The sequence below is a fragment of the Aphelocoma coerulescens genome, chromosome 4 (assembly GCF_041296385.1).
Source record: "Aphelocoma coerulescens isolate FSJ_1873_10779 chromosome 4, UR_Acoe_1.0, whole genome shotgun sequence".
NCBI classification, from domain to species: Eukaryota; Metazoa; Chordata; class Aves; order Passeriformes; family Corvidae; genus Aphelocoma; species Aphelocoma coerulescens.
The window spans coordinates 43,056,891-43,071,093 of record NC_091017.1 but is presented as its reverse complement, the minus strand read 5'-3'; the positions used below and the strand labels follow the sequence as shown (position 1 = coordinate 43,071,093).

Below are 14,203 nucleotides of genomic sequence, written 5' to 3'. Positions count from 1 at the left end.
AAAACCCAAATCCAATAAGTTCACAATAAAAAAAATAGTAAAAGTAATAATGTGGGTTCATATGAGAATTTATGTGATATAATTAAGTGAACTGTAGGAAGTGATAAACCTAAGGAAAAAAGTTTGTTATTAGAAGAGATTAAAAGAATGTCCTTTTTTAAAATACAAGACCAACTAAGAGTACTCAGAAATGTCTTGGTAATTAATGTACAATGTGAAATTTTTGCACTTTGACCACAAATACACAGATTCATATATCCATTTGTATATAACTCTATCAAAATATAATAGAAGACCACGTGCATTGAAGGAGCCATTGAACTGTGAAAGTCCTCTCTTCTTACCAAAGGCTTCCCTGTGTGCCATGGGGAGCAGTAAGAGTTTGTTATCTGCGTTAATCTCTTTAACTAGATTAAATTCTTGAGAACAAAATCCACTCAGTTCCTGGACTAGTATATGGGCCAGATCTGTCAAACAGGTATTTATGAACAGACATGCAGACAATTTGACTATGTTCCAGAAGATTAGAGTTGAACTCTGTGTCACAGGTTTTCCCAGGAGGCTAACTGAGAAGACTGCACCTCTTTCTAGGGTCATAGTCCTTCTAATAGTTCTATTGTTCTGTTTTCTTTAATCCAACTGGAAAGAAAATAGACAAAAAAATTGTAGAAACTGAAAACTGAATGGAAACAAATCTGTGTTTGATCCAGCATTGTTTTGGCTACTGACTTTTTGGGCTGATGCTAGGCAGGGGCAATATAGTGCTAAATTACAATTTGATAAATATTTTGGATATTATTATTACTTATTCTGTGTTTTTATTTTTGCACTTGCAGTCCTGACTTCATATACTTACAGGTGGCCTAACTTAATTTCTTCTGTGTAGTAAATGAGAGAATTTTTCAATAGCATTTAATTTTTTTGATGTTGAACTTCTTTGTAATTTTAAATAGTTCTTGATTATTTTAAAATATTTTTTCCATATGAACTTTTGAAAATGCAATCATTTCAGCTCTATTTCTTTCTAGGAATTTGTTCAGACTGAGAAATTGAACTAAAATAACTTAATGTACTTACCCTTTCCTTTTGAAGTATTATAAGTTTCAAAATTCCTTAAGCTCAAAGCAAATCCTTCTTTTACCTAAATAATTAGATTAATAAAAAAAAGGTGGAATCAAGTACAAGTGCTGTAATATTGAAACTGAAATTGAATATTTTACATATTTTTCTGTCCTCAACTGCATGCCAAGATATGCTATAAATAGCTGCAATCTTTCTATGAAACTTTGGCGTTCAAGTTTGTTTCTTGATGATCAGGCCCTCTGTGGGAATAATCACACCTTTTTAATATAATTTAATTAAACATCAGTGAAAGTCCTGAAGGAAGAAAAAAAAAATTTTTCTGGTGCCTGTATGACAGAGCTGAGTGTTCTATTCGTAGACACAATTGTGGATAAATTGAGAGCATGTTGATTTTCTTGCTTATTCCTCATTAAATAAAAGTATCTTTGCATATAAACACAACCACAACCGCCCCCCAAAACACAACACAAGGAGATTATCCACGTAAAGTATTATTTTATAGCTTTTAAAGTCAGTGAGGAAAACGGTAAAAGGGATGACGATATGCTCAATCTCAGACATGGATGTGTAGAGTACTGACATCTGGTGGTAAAACTATGTAAAACAGAAGAATGTGGCTAATAAATCGCTTTGAGAGGGTCTGATTTTAAATAATTGCTTTCAGAAGACAAATCTGTTTCTTTTCTACTTCTGTAGGTTTAGAAATTATTCTGTAGCATAGCTCAAAAACATTTAACCACTCTGTCTTTATATATATATATATATATAAATAGATTCAGCCCTTAATTATCAGTTGCAAATGGGAGTGAATTAACAGGGAGGATTTCAGTAGGGAACCTGACTTCTTGGCATTGCTCATTATTCTAAAGTGATTTTTTTAATCTTAAGTAGGTTTTTCAACCTACTTTAGAAGTGGCATTTGTACATAATTATCGTTGCAAGATGGTAGTTTAAATCACCACACCACCAGCCCCCACTTCAAATGACACTTATTTTTGTAGTACAGCGATTTTTTTTTGCATATTACAGGTAAAATTTATAAAAATGCTATTTATGATGATCACTTACCTTTCCTGGTGGGAAAACACGGATGCTAGCCTGTTAGAAGTACTTGTCACTTTCTAGAACAAACATATTTTTAATTAAACTAATGAGTGGTAAAACTAAGTAGCAACAGCTTCCAGCTGTATCTAAGCCTTGTTTGGCGTTAAAGCAACAAACATAGCTCTGAATTCCTGTGGAGCAGAGCTGTCCTTGGTTCAAAAGGCATGGGATCCTGAGACAACTCATCTTGGTGATGACCGTGGTCAGTGGCATTACCTCTGCAGATAATGAAAGTTGCATGTTAAGCTGCCTTATGTCTAGCTAGCCAAGCTGCTATCCAAAAATAAGCTGTGTTGTTGCTATAGCCCAGAACATGGAGGGGGATAGACCAGATGATATTTATGGCAATTTTAGAGGCCTTAGGATATATCTCTGCTGGTCTTCACCTACTACTCCAGAAGGGGTGTCAAACATGACATCTCGCACCTGCTGGCCCTGTCAAGGGTATCAAGCACCCTGAAAAATGCAAAATGCCACCAAATTACTAAACTTAGGTGAGCCTTACATCTTTTAATCTCCAGTGATTTAGCTGGGGCTTCTCAGCATAGGGTAGACTTTAGAGCCAGTCCTGTGCTGCTGTCTCTGGCTCAACCCTCCAGCCTTGTTCCTTGGCAAGAAGACAACACAGTCAAATCCTGTAGGTCTTCTGGATCCCAGCTGGAGGAACAGGTACATACATCATGTGTAGCTCTTCTCTTGATATGGCTTTTCTTCTTAACAGGTAATTAAAATACAGATATGATTTAATAAGGAAAACAGGTATTATTAGGGCAGAGCAGAACCTTGCAACTCCACTTTCTGGTGCCTTCCTAAAGGTGACAAAAATGGAAAATATTTTTTAAAAAACACTAATTCAATTCAGCTGTGTTGTGGTTTTGTTTTGTTGTTTTGTGTTTTGTTGTTGTTGTTGTTGTCTTTTGTTTTTCCAAAGATAGGGAGTCTTATCAGGAATTAAGTCATTATCAAAACAAGATTTTGGCAAGAGGAGCAAAGCCTTAAAAATAAAAAATTGAACTAAATACTGCTTTACCAAACATGTAACTTTCTTAATTCTGTCTTAATTCAGTTTAACAATGTATAGTCCCATTCCCAGGAAGGAAATTCCAAGCTAAATAGCATTCTTGCTAAATTTGTTCTTGATATATTTAAGTCTGGGAAATGTGCCTTGGCCACTGCTTAATTTTAGGAGATGTTTACTTACTTTACAGATGCAAGTTTACTTGCCTACAGACCTCGTCTGCATGACAGTACCTGGCGTAAATACATGTTGTCTTCTTGTTTGATTTAACCAATTATTAAGATTAATTGGAGAGCTTCCTCAGAAAAACTTTTATCCCCCAAAACAAGAACCTCCTTTTTCATAAATATGTATTTATCACTTCTTTTTCTCTTAAAAGTGGTTCATAACTGGCTGCACAGTCAGTTAATATCTAAGTCCAGAATAAGGCACCAGAAGAAGTGACTAGGCAAATTCAAAGACAGAATATCTGTAGTAAAATTTCTGACTCAAGTGGAAACATTGGCAGGGTTTAAAAGCATGTTACCTGTCAAAGACTGACTTCGCTGTTCCCCTCTCTCATCCTCCAAATGTGTGAAGTATCTTCCTGCACATATCTCATTCATGCAGTATCTGCAGTCTGGAAAGAGTCCTGGAACTTGGCTTCTGACACTAAACACAGGGAAAGGAACTGTCAGCACATAGTTTTATAATATACTTATCTGATAATTTTATTTGGTGCACTACATTTTCCACATATCAGTACTTGTGCTTGTGGTGACAGTGTCTCTCCTTAACTGCCACACAACCACGTGTGCTACACAAAATGCTGTTAATCATTCTGGCAGTCTGTGTGTGCCTGTCTCGGAGCCAGGGCTGAGAGAGGAGAGCAGACTGTTCCAATGAACTGGTGCAGGCAATGGAGTGGATGGACATGCAAAGCAGGTATTGGGAAAATGAACAAATGGGTACTGCTAGTGAGGCAAAGAGGATGCGATAGGAGAAAGACATGACAAGAAAAATTGGTGACAGGGTAAAAGCAGCAAAGGGAGTGAATCAGAAAACGGTGTCATGTAGCAGGGAGCCCTGAGAGTGGAAACAGAGCTGGGATGGGTCATACCTCAAGCACTGGACAGGATAGGAAAACCACTGAGGCATGGAGATAATTTCCAACCTGATACGAGACTAGAGCACAGATCTGAATGAGCAAGAAAGAATTAAAAAAAACCCCAAAAAACAAACAACACTCAAAAATATATAGTAGTGTGAGAGAAATAAGTCTATTTAGCTGTATTTGGAGATCACGGACATGAGTCCAGAGAGAAAGTAGTGTGGAGAACTTACAAACTCAGCAGGACTTTTAAATAATAATAAAAAGAATAAGAAATAAAAAAATTCAGCAGTTAAGAGACATATATATAGAACACCTCTTGACAGTCAGACATCAGAGAACACCTATAATTAGGTTGAAATACAGAGTGAAAAGAAAGATGAAAGATCTTCCTCCATAAGTACATAACTTTGCAGTGACTCAGTCATTGAGACTGAGGAAGAAGATCCCATGAGACCAGAAAAGAGAATGAAATAGAAGTATTTTCTTCTGAATTTATTTGTGACATCAGAATTATAGCAAGTAGCAAAAGGATATCAAACATCTGACGGGACTTCTCTGCCATGTTTTTGGAAAGTTGTGTTGCTGCCACCTGCTGTTGTCCCACAGAATGACAGGAATTTGTAAGTTCTGTAATGCTGTACTTTGTAAACAAGGATAAAATATTTAGTATCTGATGCAGTTTCTAAGCAAGTATGGGGATTTTTTGTGAGATTGAAAAATAATACCAAACCCTAATGACCAAACCTTCAGATTAATTTAACAGTCATATAAAAATGACAATAATAGACAATGTGTGTTGTCCTTTTTCTTGTGCAAATACTCAAAGGGTATAAAAACAAGTGTGGGATAAGATGCTATGCCAGAATGTCAGCTGGAGGTCTATTTAGGTCTCTGCTCTACATATGCTTACGTAGCTGCCACTCCCAAAATCTCTTGCTTACATACCCACATAAAAACATAGCTGTGCTACTAAAAAAAAGAAATAAAGACAGCTGTCAGAATCTTGCTTTAGCCAGAGTGAAGACAGCATACTTCCTCAGCAAAGAGATGAAAGCAGGAATTCCTCCCTCTCCCTATCAGGATATCAAAAGGCAGCAGATGTCTTGTAGGGTGAATGAAAAATTTGTAACTGAAGAATAAAAAGCCAGAGGTTACTGTTTAAATCTGTAAAACAGAAAAGAGTTGAATAGGAATACCTCCAGATCACTGGTGCTGATGATTACATGTGGTCAGAGCTTCTTTCAGATTTTCTGAAGAATTTGGGCATATAAAATATGCTTTTAAAAGTTTATTGAAAAAAAAGAGAAAATGAAACCTAGGTGTTCACTGTCACATAATGCTAAAAAAAATAAAGATCACTGATATTATGATGCATCAGAGAAGCATTATAAACCTAAGCCCAAAGCTTTTTCTGTCTTCTGCCACCATCCCTGCATCCAACTCTGATGATTTGTCAAGCTCATAGAAGTGCACCAATGAAGTACTCACTTTCCATACCTGAAAATATAACTACAGTGTCCCATAGGAAGCCAGTTTATGTGTTTTGCCCTTAAGATTGGATTCTGCAAGGTGAAAGGTGAACTTAAGCACCCAATGTCTGGTTGTTTATATTTTTTAACTGCTGATTCAGTTTGTTAACTCATATATTTTCAGACAATTCCAATGCTTGTTTTTCTGGGATGGTGCACTAGGCAAAATGGATGAGACTGCGCTAGGTTTTGTCTGTTAAAATAAAGAAAAAATTTTAGGAAGTCCCTGACCAGTCCATTAGGAAGTCTGCTGCTGTTATTTCTTCATAGTTTCTTATAAAATCTATAACACTCATCCTCAATTTCCCATGTAAGAATATTCTGATGGATTACAATATGGCCTTCATTTTATGTCTTTCACTCTGAAGTTTAAATACCTAAAAAAATAACAATTATGCTATATCTGTAAAGCCACCATATCCAGGCTGGAGGAGAGGCACAGCCCAGAGCTGTGCAGCACAGATGTGGCCAGTCTGTACCACTTGAACTCATATTGAGATAATGGTCCCTTGCCTTGTTCTATTTATGTGTTTATGTAATCTTCCTTTTGTTAACATTTATGGTGTCAGTAGCTTGTGTTCTGGGCTTTTGAAACGCTTGACATTCTTTCATTAAGATACAGCTTGAAGCAGGAGATTTAAAATCTACTGGAAGGCTTTATACAAGAAGCAAAACTCTGTCTCTCACTAAACTCAGAAAAACCTTAACGTTTTACTTTTTTTTATTTGCTGTAACGTGAAATAAAAAATAGCTAGCAAAAAATAGCAGAAAGAAACATACTGACTACAAAAATATTAAGACTACTGTTTCAGTCTATGTTGGTTTTGTTTTGGTTTTTTTTTTTTTTAAACTGAGTAATAAAATTTCCCCTCTTTTGTGGACTTGTAAATAAGCAATACCATATTTATATATATATTGGATTTGAAACATCACTAAAGAAAGTTAGGAAGAATACCATTTTAAATACAATATCTTTTAGCTATATATTAATGTGAAATGTCCTTCTCTCATTTTACTGCTGATTGTTTCTCTTCTGTCCCACATCAAAAAAAAAAAAAAAGTTTTACCAACAGAATGAAGGAAACACAAAAATTCAAGAAAAAGAATTCAAGAGAGAAAAATTATTTTTTTCTGAACATACAGAACACAGGCAGAGTGGACAGAGCTCCTCCAGAACTGTGATTCTGTTGTTGTGCTGACTAAGAATAAATGCTTCAATATGATAATAGCACTGCCTTGTGTAAAGTCCTAGCTGAGACGCTGTGTGAGGGGACTTTGTGTAGTTCAAAGGAGTTGATGCTAGCAAAAAAATGTAAGGAAATATTCCAAAGATGACCAGGTAAATGGAAAAGAGGCCATGAAGGCACTGACATACTCTGACAAGAAAACCAGGGCTGAGGGGTTTTGGATCTTGCCTCTAACAGAAAACTTGAATGGCAATGAACACTAGGGAAGGGCAAATAATTATTCAGTCAATTAGCTAACACTAGTAAAAAAATAAATAAGTAAAAATTAAACAGGTTGAGTTTAGGCTGGAAATTAGAAAAAAAAGACTCCTAACCTTTAATGTGAAGCTTTTCTGAAGCAACCTTCTAATGGGAAAATAGCGGGAAAAAAATATTTTTTAAACAGATCTTAACTGTGACTTTGAAATTATTCTATGCTATTTTTAATACTAGCAGAGAACCAAATGCCGTGATGCCAGGGATCATTTTAGTTCTTCATTTCTGCATTTTTCCAGACTAGTAAGTACAAGAAGATATTTTATTTTCTCTTCCAGAAGAGAACAGGGAGAAGAGGATTTTACAGTGGAGCTGCCACCTAAAGAAGCATTGCACTGTGAGTCTCAGCTCCAGATCAAGGTAAGAATTAAGATTTTAATTTTTTAATTTATATTATTTGTCCATGTTCCCAGTTTATTTTTGTATAAATGTATTATTCAATGCTTCAGTGGATTGTTTTTAGCATGTATGGAATTAATGCTCAGAAATATAATTGTATCCTACAACATCAATTCATCTTAGTTTATCTCTCACTATCTGTGTTTCAGATTTAAGTTTGGAATCAGCAGTCTTTGGAACAAAACCTGAATGTGAATTCTTACTTGCTCTGATACTGTGATCTCCTCTCTTCCCCTCACGTCCTCCTTCATGGGGTTTCTTATAAACAGATTCAGCTCAGGCTTACCTAATTGAACGCCTAATTTTGGAGCTATAAACTCCATGACAAGGTGGATGCAAGAGGATCTCTATGGATACATTACCTACTGCAGCTACATTACTAGAATCATTCAAATCATACCCATGAATTTAGTTTTCAACTAAGTAGTAATATATGCAGAAAATTTCCACCAGGTGGGGATAAAACAATGTTTCATATCAAGAAGTTTGCTTTTACAAGACAGTTTATAGTTTGTACTTCTGCATGAAGTCTAGTCTATGGAAGAGAAGTTTCATCTTACAAATCAGGGATTCAAATAAAATATTCATGAAAGCACATGAATAGCTTTCCACTGAGTGTTGTTGGATAAAATGTAGGCTGCTTTTAATAACTTGAAGAGTATAATCCTAAGGGCTGTTTAGCAGTGGTCCTGAGAGGGTTCAATTCAATATTTTTCCCTTTGTTTGATTTAAAATTATCAAATTGATGCTTCATTTGTCTAATGTTTTGCTATCCTTCATTTAAGTGTCAACATTTTAGTTTTATAATTATGGAAAAATATGGGGGTTTATAAAAACCTCATCTTGTTATCCTGAATCCAAATAAGAATGGTTGTTGCAGCACTGTATAAATGAAAATTAAATGAAAAAAAATATAATACATGTAAATCAGATCTGGAGAAATTATGAACTAAATATAATTAGAATAAGAGAGTTTACATCTTCAGGGTATTAATGAGTTTTTTTACTAGAAGATTTTGTTTAGTTTGACATGCCCTCAGTACAGCAGAGACAACAGTTCTTTCAGAACTCACTCACTTGTTCTTCTGAAAGAGATTTTAAAAGCTTTTGTTGTTCAGGAGGAAGTTAAGCAATAGCTTGATTAAGAGCTACAGGAAATAGAAAGTTCACGGGTTTAGAACCAGAGTACTAATCACCCATGTTAATTTAACTGTGTGTTGCATTACACACAATTAGAAATTGAAGAAATACTGCATATGATGGCTTAAATCAAGAGGAATGGGCCAAAATCAAATCAAGAGGAGACTTGCATGCGTTTACCTGTTAGCAAATTGAACACAAAAGTTTCCAGTTTAGATTAATTATGCATAACTGTGACAGGTTATTTCACAGCCCAATACTTTCTGAACATATCTTTTAAATATTCCACACAGGAAGGGTTTGATGTTTTCATACCAAGCTTACATTTTTGAAGGTACTTGACTCTACACAGGATTTACATTTAGCAGCATGGTTGGGTAATTTCTCACACAATCACAACTTAGTCACAACAGTTACAACATACAGTTGGATCACAATGCAAATGTGATCCCCATGACTAGTGTCATTACGCTCACTCTCACAATGTTACCCTGCTGGTTTCTAGAGGAATACATAAGCTGAAGTTTCCTCAAGTCCTCTACTTCCTTCAAAGGTCGTTTTGTAGGTGGTCAGATGTTGAGCTGAGGCGCTCTGTGTTCAGCTGAGCCACTAAAAACTTCCCCCGAGGGTCTTGATAGGTCACAAAGAACATTTACACCTCTTTTGGTGTCAAACTGATTCATCAGCAAAACTCCACTTGACATCTGTTAAGATCTGATTATTCCGAGATGTCTCTGCCTGAATTAAAATGCAAACAGGATCATATGCTGAAGTCAATAGTACAGATTTTATTTAAAAGTAAATTGTGATGTAGAGAGACAGAAATAAAAAAAAAAGGAGAGATGGGGAGGTGGATTGGGCGGGGGGTAGACAGAGAGATTTAGGAGAAGATAATCTTTACCTGTGGATCCAGAGGCTCTTCTTCACCTCAGGTTTCTCAGCGATGGTCACTCTTTATACATTTTAGCAAAAAGAGGAATTAATCGTCATTGGCTATACAGTTCTCTTATTCCATTGGTTAAATGATTCCCTTGCTTCCAATGCTAATTAGTCCCAGGCTCAGCCTTTCTCTTCTTTGGAATCAGTGGGTTTCTTGCCTTGGGTTGATAGGTTGTGATCTCCCCCAGGTGGAATTACCTTTTATGCAGACAGAGCTGGTTTCAACACTGCTGCTGAGTTGGCTTTCCTTGTTGCCCATAAATTCCACATTCTTTGTGGCCCATAAATTCTGCATTCTTTGTGTCCATTAGCCCATACATTCTTCTCCCCCAGCTCTGTTACCCTCTCCTTAGGTCTGAGGTAACAGCCAGTACCACATTTATCTTATCTCAAGTGCCTGCTGTGGTGGTTTAAACTATAGTCCAAGTTCCAGGTGTCCACAGAGGCATATTCAGGGGCCTTTTGTTGTGGTTGGTGGTTGCAGATGCCATCCATCCCATAACTTGGAGTGGTCTTTGTTTGACTGGTGATGTGCATGCAAGCAGTTACTTCATTATGCAGTTTGCCACAGTGGGAATTTTTGTCTGGATGCATTATCTGGGATGTTTTAGCCAGATCTCACCTATTCCAGGCTTGAGTTATTGCCATCCTGTCTCGCTATGCTGGGCTTATCTCATGGCAAAGTTTTCTGTGGCCTTAACAGCATCTGAGACAGGCAACTGTGCTCTTTACATCCTTACAACACCAGAGTCACTATTTTGCATTAGGATAATACACCAGGCAGGAAGTTTAGTGACTGGTACATGTGCTGGTAACCCATCACGTGACAAAAAGTTACAGGCTGTGGATCCAAAACCAGTGACTCTTGATCTATTCTTCCTGCATCTATTAGTTACACATTGTCTCTTTATGATGACATTTCTATAGGTTTTATTCTTTTATCTGGTTGCTAGGGACATATTTGTCTTGGTTTGAGACAAATTGGAGGAAATGTCCAAAATGAATGTATCCTCTAATAGAAGGCAGATTTCAGCAGCCCCTACCCCACAAGGTTTGGAAAGAAATTCCTTGGAGGAAAGGGAAAAAAAACTATTTATTTAACAATCAGGGTGCATGCAGGCACCAAAAAAAAGAATGAATACTGTTAAATAATAAAACTTCTTGCAGTGAAGAAGATCTGAGAAGATTCAAAGTCCTTTCTGTGGGTGTGGCTCTCTCCCTCCAGAGCTGGGGTGCAGGGTATGCTCCTCTGGGCCGTGGTGTACTGCCTCCTGGTGATGGTATCCCAGACCAGAGCAAACAGTTCCAAGAGAAGAAGAAGAAAATCCAAAGTCCCCAGAAAAGTTCTTGCCTCAGCTAGCAGGCTAGCCAAAAACAAAGGCTCTTAACTCTGTCTCTCCTGAGGAAAGAAGCCAAGAGCCAGGAAAAGCAAGAAGGTGCTTCCTTGGCTCTGCCACAGTGAGAGCAAGCAAGTTATCTCTGTTTTTGAGCACAGGCCACCGAAAGAATTCCACAGGCTTCCCCCCCTCTCACTTAGGTAGCTTTAAAGGCACAGAACTCATGCCTGGCATAGGGCAGATGATAGGGAATACAGTGTCATACAGTCACCCCAGGACTGGAGTATCCAGTTGTAAGCTGCACTATATGTTTAGGTCAGGCCTTATAGATTTATATGTTGCATTTGTTTTTATATTCCCTTCCCTGCAATTCTACGAATTCTACGATTCATCGCATACTTTTCATTGGTTTTTAAGCCCATAAACATCTTTTTCAGTATTCTATTCTGAAGTTCCTTATAAATTGCATGTTCAAGCTTGGTTCCATAGTGTGGTTCTAGTAGCTAGTACTCATATTTTTTCAGGCCTCTGTACCATTGCTCTGTCTTATACATCTGATTTTGAAAGTATTGCTCTTGGTCTTCTGAATCATGGTCTGTACTGGCCAATTCTATTACTTAAAAAGATGCATCGTTATACAACTTCTGCAATTGTTCTCATGATGAAAGTTTATTGTAGATGGCAGAATACCTTTTTTTTTATCAGGAAGACATAAACACATTAATTGAAGCTATTTAATTGCATACCTTCCTTAATAGCACTTTTATTAGCTGCTAGCAACTCCATTCATACTCTTGGGTCATTAACTTTGATACAGCAGGCAAGTACAATTTTGTTGTAATCAAGAAAGTAATAAAAGAATAGTTTGTGCACCACAGGACAGTTTACAATAGCAATAAAGTCTAATTAATTCTATTATTCACTCTTTCCTATTAAAGGTTGAGTTTAGGTTCTGATATCAAATATCGGGGGAGTGAAGCAGATAACAGACGGACCATTCTGTCCTGATATGAAATTGATCGTTTGCACCTGAGAAATTAAAACGGAGCAATAGAAAATAAGTGGATTCCCATGGGTATTTCAGTGAGAACAATATATTGTGTCTCAAATGAAGCCTATTCTTCAACATGATTGTGAGTCAGCAAGGTTAACCTCAGATCAATTTTACTTGGACTGCTTTTACAGCACAAGATCCCACTGCTGAGGAAAAGGAGTCCAAAAAGTAATTGGTGGATTTATCCAAGATGGGATGACATCTTTTTCCACTGTTTCCCTATTTTCCCTGTGTATGCATTAGGCATTGGCATTTGGCTTGGCACAGCAGGTTCCCTTATCATAAGAAAGAGAAAGCTATGGAATCCTACCTTTCCCATGAAGTTTGCACCAACCCATGTCTTATAACAGTTCTTTTGGAAGTCTGTGTCCTGGATAAGATTCCAGAAAATGGTTAGAGTAATAACAGGTCGTGGAACCTGATTAGGACCTGAATGATAATATATTGACTGCTTTTCAAGGACTTGTCTATTTTAAGGTTGGAGAGAGCCTTTGAATTATAGAATACAGGGAAGCCTCCTGTGGAGGTTGTAGTAGTTTTGGAAATCTCTTAGAAATTTGTGTGGTTTGTAGAAACCTTCTCAGGGGTTGGGGAAGAAAATGAGTTGGCTTGAAGCTGTGCTTTGCAATCTCGAGATTATACTTTTTTTTTACTTAACTAAAATTAAAAAGATTTTAAAAATCCATCTGCAACAGAAAAATGCCAGAAATGGGCTGTACCTTGTCAGGTATGTGCTGTAGCAATTTATAGCATCCTGCCTAGGCCTGTGATACTCATATTCTTAGGTACGCTCTTGACTACATTCAAAAATTAGCCCAAGGTAAATGCATTACACTGTGGTAAGATGTACAAACGGCCTGGTGACTAGGAAAACTCCATGCATCCTTTATTCCCATTTCCCCCTTTTCCCCACTTTTTGGATGAGTTGTGCCCAAATGCAGTTTGCCATGGCGTTTGTATACATGGTGCTAGTCCTCCTCTTTCACAGTAACAGCCTAATCTCGTACTATTTCCTTCCTCCTCAATGCTGTCATTCATGATTGCAGGGATAACCCAAATCATGCCTTCATCTAAATCTTGCTTCTAGCCTTCACCACCTCACCAGCACAATATGCCCTAGATCCTATTCCAGTTTCCTGAGGGGGAATGAAAGCCCAGGACTGTCTGCATTCTTTTACCAGACCTTGTGAGTAGCTTGGATGAGAAAGTCAAGAGCTTCTAATGAGTTGATTGATGTTAAGTGACAGTCAACTGACAGTGGCAATCTATTGTCCAGCAAAACAAAATAACATATGCACACAAGACCTCTGTGTACTTGTGCCTGTTCACAGTTGCCAAGAGGGTGGCTGTGTGGGGCTGGTTTGGAATCCCTGCATAAGGCTGTTCAGAAAAAGGTGGCCTTTTTCTGCCTAATCAGGCAATTTCAAATATATTCCTTTTTGTATGTTGTTGCATATTGGATCAGTGTCCTTAGGGAATCAAGGTGCAACACTGTTCATCTCCTGAATTTCAAAGTGCCTGAGGCAACTGGATTCGCACCTCTGCCAGAAGAGTGGCACCTTCTGGCACATGGCTTAGTGAAGATTGCCAGCAGATGTCTCAGGCATCTCCAAATGTGGAATTGGACACATTTTGCTCTATTTTCATTCTGGATGGGGTGTCAGTTTCAGTAAATGAACAAAAAATACTGCAGCTGTAATTTGGTGAAAAACAGATATTACTTTTAATTTATTAACTAATAAATAAATTAATAAATTTATTAATTTATTAATAAATAAATAATAAATAAATTTTTGCAGAAAGAGAAAGAATGGAGAAATATAGGTTAACTGTGGGGGCAGTGAGATTTTTTTTATTCTGGGGAAATACTGTAGAAAATTGCCTAGAAAGGCTGTAAAATCTCCATCCTCAGACTGAGGATGGAGCAACCTCTTTCAACTTGACTTTATTTGAACCGGAACTTGAAACTGGAAGACCTCCAGAGGTCTCTTCCAACACACAGGAT

General features: G+C 37.1%; 2 long non-coding RNA genes across 2 annotated transcripts; one reads left to right on the top strand and one right to left on the bottom strand.

Moving 5' to 3' along the window:
* Positions 1–157: 157 nt before the first annotated feature.
* On the bottom strand, positions 158–2,186 carry LOC138109046 (uncharacterized). The gene is made up of 3 exons (XR_011150230.1): positions 2,152–2,186; positions 1,078–1,141; positions 158–639 (listed from the first exon to the last, which is right to left on the bottom strand). It is a non-coding gene; the product is annotated as an uncharacterized lncRNA (long non-coding RNA).
* A 484-nt stretch (positions 2,187–2,670) lies between these two features.
* On the top strand, positions 2,671–8,505 carry LOC138109045 (uncharacterized). Its single transcript, XR_011150229.1, has 3 exons — positions 2,671–2,856; positions 7,608–7,689; positions 7,878–8,505. It is a non-coding gene; the product is annotated as an uncharacterized lncRNA (long non-coding RNA).
* Positions 8,506–14,203: the final 5,698 nt, after the last annotated feature.